Here is a 6,912-nt window from a genome sequence, read left to right as displayed (position 1 = left end):
TAAATGATTAAATGAAGAGGGCCTTCAAGGTGTTTTCTCTACATTTGGGTGCTAGTTATACAGTTATGTTAAGTTTGATAAAATTAATAGACCAGAATACTTATGTTATTTATATATTTTTGTGTGCATACTATACTTCAATAAAAGTTTTCTTAGAAGGAAACAGATCATGACTCGAAATGCTGTTTATTAATGATATTTTTCTTATATGAAAATGGGCAGAGCTCTTTATTTCTATAGCAATAAGAATTATTATGAAACTTTTGTGAAATATGCTAAGTACAATTTGGCTAATATACCTAGTGATTATCCAGGCTGAATTTTCTAACAGAACTATGTGGGATCTACAAGTTTTGTCCTTTCTTAAACAGGCAGTACACATAATATTTAAGGGACAGAATAGAGAAGGGATTGGAAATCTTGTTATGTAATTTTTAAGCATCAATTGCACTATACTTTCCATATTTATTTCTGGGCTGGGAAGTTCTATGCAGCTCATAGACTGTTAGCAGAAGAATCATAAAAGATCACCCACTGGAAAGCTCAAAAACATATCCTTGACAAGCTTGAACATCACTTGAGAACACATCAAACAATTTAATTTTATTAAAGAGATTTGTTTTATGATTCTTTTGAAGAAGGCCTTTAAATTCGATCATTTGAAAAAAATGTAAAGTACATTCTGCAACTGAAAAGAGCCTATTCCACAGAACCATGTTTTGTGTTCAGAAAAACAGTCCATGCTAACTTTCCCCTGTCTCTGAGCTGATACCATAAAGGGACTTTTACACGCAAGAAGGATATCAGATCGAATCTATTTGCTACCGTTAATGGTCCCTTTTAAGGGCTGGATTATTTCTCTGTAATTACTTCTTATAACTTGCAGTAATGATGATGTGCCTGTGAAAGGCTCTGTGCAGGGAGATTTGCGCTCTTTCTTCCTCTCTCCGTATCTTTGAAAAACCTTAAGTGCAGACATCGTTGTGAAAAGGAACAGTTCCAACTCTCAGAAGAGTTTTCCCCTAAAGTACAATGTGCCGCCATCGATCAGTTAACATGCCCTGAATGTCCTCTAGGAGTGGGAGACAAAATGACCCCGGAACAAAGTGCTGAGGGGAATCACACTTTATAAACATGAGTTAGTGGGGATATTTTTGAAAAAGACCTTCCCACATCATTTGTGTTTCCGTCAACCAACTTTTCTAGCTTCCTTCAGGAATGGTGGATGGCTTCTTTCATCTGGAATCACCAGAAAACCATCCATATATTTTCTAAGTGTATATGTTTGCTCCACAGTGCATATGGTGTTTTGTTGCATATATTCATCAACAAGGAATTTCATTAACTTGAGGAAAACATTCTGCTTGTAGCCAGTGCTTCTTTTTATTTTTATTTTTTTGCTAGTTTCTGTGATTTTTAGGAAATTTTTTTATTGGTGAAAGTAGTCATACTTCTTAATGGAGTACAAGATGGTAGAGGCATACATGCCCACGTCACTCATTTAGCCCTTCCCCAATTGAGACAAGGGATATTAAAAGCAAAAATTTAATACAACGACTGATTTGCAATTTTACTTTAAGTTGACTTCAGATATTTTTGCTAAAAATTTTGGTGCTCCCCCAATTCACCATTATTAATCTTTATCTATCGCTTAGAATCTACAAACAATATGAGTATGAGTTTTTGTTTAATCATTTTGACTTTACTTTCCCAAACAGAAGCTGAAAGACTGAGCTCTGGCTCTGCTGAGCACTCGCTATTGGAGTTTCAGTATGCTTGCAGCCAATCCGGGTTACAATTTAATCTAGAAGACCAATGGTGCCTTTCAAACACTAAAATTACACAACTCTAATTATCATCCCCCTTATAGTGCTTATGTACCATACCCTGGAATCTGGGGGGAATTACCTTATATGATTAGAAAGAAATTACAGGTATGATCAAGTGAAACATTTTGAAATGAGTGTTTATCCTAGGTTATATAAGTGGGTCTCATATCATCCCAAGGGTCTTTCTAAAAGGGATGCAAAGACAGAGAGCCCGAGAGACGGCTGTGTGTCAATGGAAGCAACGATCTGAGTTACACAGTGCCAAGCTAAGGAGCATTAGCTGTCTCTAGAAGCTGGACAGGGCAAAGGATGCATTTTCTCCTAAGCCTCCAAATGCAACCCCTCTAAGGGACACCTTGTCTTTACCCAGTTGAGTTGATTGTGGAATTCTGCCTTGCAGAACTATAGGAGACATGCATTTGAAGTTTTTTAAACCACTGGGATTGTGGTAATTTGTTACAGTGGGTGTAAGTAACACCCTTAGCATTTTAGGAAGAAGCACTTTCCAGTGGTGGTGCGAGGGGGCATGGTAGGCCCTCTTTCCAGCCAATAGAACAAGTAAGGAAAAAAAAGCAGCAAAAACCATTTAATGCCTTAGGAAATTGTCCTAAGGATACAGAGAAGAGGGAGAAATATATATATTTAAGAAGACCTACTCAATCTCATGAAGAACAGTGACTCTGGCATTTGAGGTAAAACCTATTCCTCACTCCCCAGCTTTGTGCAATGGAAGCTGTATTCTCAGTGGATACGGCCAAGAACAATAGTCCTATCTTCTTTCGGGCCAGTTGTGGGTTATGGCTTCTCCCAGGTTCTCCTCTTCCTCCTTCTCCTCCTCCTCCTCCTTCTCCTCTTCCTCCTCCTTTGATTGAACAGAGAAATTCTACCTCTGAGCTAAACCCTCAGCCCTTTTATTTTTGTTCTGAAACAGTCTTACTAGGTTGCTGAGAGTCCCTCTGTGTTGCTGAGGCTGTCCTTGATGTGGTCCTCCTGCCTCAGCTGCAAGTATAACCCAGAGGTCTGGGGCTCCCTTCTTTCACTCAGCACCCGCTTGCAAGGTGGAAGCTTTACTCCAGGCATGCCAGGTCCGGATCACTTGGTCCCAGTCAGCCTTACTCCAGGTTGCTCTTAGGGTGGTTTTGCATGTCAAAAGAAGTAAGCCCCACCTGACCGAGCACCCTGATCACTTTGGATGTCAGCCCAATAGGGATGGATGCCCTCCTCTCCTTGAGTTCCAGAGCAGTGGTTGCCAAGTTTTGCCTCTGAGAAGGAGGTAAACTGTAAGAACAAGAGCTCCATCTATGTGCCTGTTTAATGGGACAAGAGGGGATTTTATTTGGAATAGAGTATGAGAAATTTTAAGCTGAAATTGGAAACATTACCATTGAAAACAATGATAGTGAGCAATTAAGAGGTAGCTAATAACTCCATGATAGTAATAAAAAAAAGTGGCAGACAAGGTAGAAGTTCAATAGCAAAAAACAGGGAAAGAAGCCATTTGAAAGAGCCTTCCTGGAGTTGGAACAAGCCTCAAAACTAACCTCAAACCAGTCCCTTTAAACTAACCTCAAACCAGTCCCTGCAAAGGGAGTTATTTCTGCCTTAGTCCCTTAGTCCCCCCTGTTTTTTGTTTTTTTTTTTTTTTTTTGGTGGTGCAGGGGATGGAACCCTTCTATATCCGGGCTACACTCCCAGACTTATTTTTTATATTTTATTTGGAAACAGGGTCTCTTAAGCCAGCGAGGCTGGCTTAGAACCTGCATGATCCTCCTGTCTCAGCCTCCTGAGTGCGGGGATTACAAGCTTTTGCCACCACACCCGGCTCTTAGTCCTCTTAAAGGGAAATACTAATACTAATACTACTAATAATAACATCTACCTAACTTGGTAACTTTATTAAAAATGCATATTTGAAAAGCTATCATTAAATACATATTTAGAAGTATGAGTAATGTTCAGTAAATGAGAAGTATTATTAAATTCAAAGTGAGATGAAGTAAACATAATTCAGCAAGTAATATAATAACTGCTTGTGCTATAATTTGTCCACAGTGGTAAACATTTAAAATTGATATTTGATACATCATGCTTGTGATAAATGATAAAATAAACATTATGGAACTCTAGGGATCTTATAGTCTAGTAGGATTTTACAATCTTAGATTGTGAAATTTTAAATTACAAAATGTTATAATTTTAGATTGTGACAGGAGTTAGTAAGCCATTATGACAAAAATAAAAAATGTTGTAAATCATATTATTATTTATAATTATAATGGAGTAAGCAGGGAAAGCTGTTCCAAGCAGTTGATATTTGTGTGCAATCCTGCATGACAAGGACTTGCAAGGTGTGTGAGAACTGGAGGAAAGGCGTTTCAGGGAGTGAGACCGGCAAGACCAAAGAATTTGACACTCGGTGTGTCTGAAAAATAGCGAGGAGGCCAATGTGGTGAGGAAAAAAAGATAAGGCAGGACCCTATAATAGAGGGTCTCATGAACAAAAGGATGTGGGATAAACAAGAATAGACCCAATCTGATTTACACATTATGGTTTGTTAGCAAGTGAAGTGACCCAGGAAGCTCTCCATCAAATGTTCCTTTCAACTCATTGGCTAGAATTGTGTCACATGAATGCTTTAATCTGTAAGCCAATCACTGAAAATAAGATGAACAATGAGATTGAGCCAGGACTAATCAGATGACCTTTTACCCCTGAGGACCGTGGACCTTTTGTAACTGCATAAAGTCAAGGTACTCCTGGCAAAGGAGTAGGGAAGAGTGAGTGTTGTATAGCCTCCTGGTGGAAAAACCCATAGAACACTTGTGTCTTATCCAAGTAGTCTGGTGGATAAACAAGTCAAGAGAATGGTGCAAATGAATGGCCAATGACATCTGCTATGGCTGCCTAAGTCTTCTGCATTTAAGACCATGGACTAAACGAGGTCACTTGGAGAAATCATACTATCTAGATTTAGAAGACAGTGTGGTATTACACTCTGGCATATTTCAGTATTTTGAGATCAGAGAGAGGAGAAATAAGGAGAGGATGGGTGAACACTACATGATGGAGGATGCTCATCTTACAAGCCAAGAGAGAAAATTTTTCTAAGAAGGGATTGGACAATTTTTTAAGAAGGGATGTTGCTGAAAGGAAGGTGAGTCCAATGGAAAGAGAAGGGCACACAAAATCTAGCAATATGAGATTGTTGGTGGTCCTGACAGAGCAGGTTTGGTGAATAAACAGAAGCTTTATAGAGTAATCAGAAGAGTAAATGAAAGCCAAAGAATTATTTTGAGAAGGTTCACCATGAAAGAAAACAGAGAAATACAGTAGAAGTAATCATGATGATCGGGGGATGTGTTTTGGGTTTTGTAATTTGGGAATATAATTATACTTGTTTGTATGTTGTCCGGAATGACCCATTGCAGAGAAAGCCACTGATGCTGGAGAATACTGGAGAATACTGGGGATTAACTGTGGGGACAGATTCCTTGAGAAAGTTTAGAGTGTAGGATCTGAGTATGAGCAGGAGTGACCCATTTATTCCATTTCAAAAAGAAATGGACCCATTTATTCCATTTCAAAAAGAAGAAAGGCAAAGAAAGCACTGGCACAGAGACTGAAAGAGGTGTGGACTTAATAAAATAAAGTTGTCACTCTTTGTTAGTTTAGTAAAGAGAGAGAAAGATTTATCTCCAGTTCTTGAGTAAATGATTTTAATAATGGGTCATGAATTTAGGCTAGCTAAAAACAGAAGCAAATTTAAGAGTAGTAAAAATATGCAGGCACGACAATATCAATGACCTGAGATTTTAAGAAAATAAAGGAATAATTACAATGGAGGTGCTAGGGTAAGGGAGTTGAAAGAATCAGTGGTAGTGACCATGAAAACCAGTTCCCATTTTTAAGGGTTAGATTGCTCATGCATCATTACTTTTACTGCAGGCTTTTCAAATAGATCAAAGTACCTGCTGAGCCCAGCTTGCTAATAAAGAGTGTGGCTAAGAAGTGGCCATATGTCTAGGATATTGGTAATATGCTAATTCAAGGATTTGCTACAACTGGCCACAAAACATCTGAACAATAGAATAACATCACAGCATAAGGAAAAGGTTGGGCTTAGAGTCAGAGCAACCTGATTCAAATGTTGGTCATGGAATGTAGTGGATATATCTTTGGTATTATTTCTTAACTACCATGCATTCTGTAATTCTTTAAACTGGGGTATCGCTACCATACCCCCCACAGGGTTGCTAAGCCCATTAGAAAGGACAGTAAATGCAAAGTGGCTGTTAGTAACAGATTCTCAGTATAAACATTAATTACTGCAAAGGAGGCAGTCCTTACTGCGTTATGGTAGTTTCACATCCACTCGGGAAAGTTTGTAATGTAGGTGTTGAAGGGACGTGTCAACCAAAAGAACCAAGAAAGAATTCTGCCTCTAGGTACTTCCTGGGTCAGGGTGAGCCCTGGGTTGGTTATTGCATTATATGGAAAAAGTTTTGGTGGCAGGATTGAACATTTGATTATTTGCTATTTGCACTATAGAGGTCAGGGATCGCAATTCATGGATTAATTTTTTTTTTTTTTTTTTTTTTTGCGGGTCTGGGGATGGAACCCAGGGGCATTCAACCTCTGAGCTACACCCCCTGCCCTATTTTTTATTCTTTATTTTGAAACCGGGTCTCACTGAGTTGCAGAGGGCCTCACTAAGTAGCTGAGGCTGTCTTCGAGCCGTGATCCTCCGGTCTCAGCCTCCTGAACGCTGGGATTACAAGCTTGTGCCACCACCCCCGGCTTCCTGAATTAATTTTTATTTTATTTATTTTATTTTTTATTTTTTGGTGGTACTGGGGTTCCTGGAAGCCCTTCTACCTCCGGGCTACACTCCCAGACCTATTTTATATTTCTGAAAAAGGGTCTCTTATGCCAGCGCGGCTGGCTTCGAACCTGCGCGATCCTCCTGTCTCCGCCTCCCAAGCGCGGGGATTACAAGCGTGCGCCACCACGCCCGGCTCTGAATTAATTTTTAAAAATAAATCATGAATCCAAAACTGAGAGAGATGATGATAGTCAACATGG

Source organism: Muscardinus avellanarius (assembly GCF_963383645.1).
Source record: "Muscardinus avellanarius genome assembly, chromosome: 11".
Taxonomy (NCBI): domain Eukaryota; kingdom Metazoa; phylum Chordata; class Mammalia; order Rodentia; family Gliridae; genus Muscardinus; species Muscardinus avellanarius.
Note: the sequence above shows the minus strand (reverse complement) of the source record.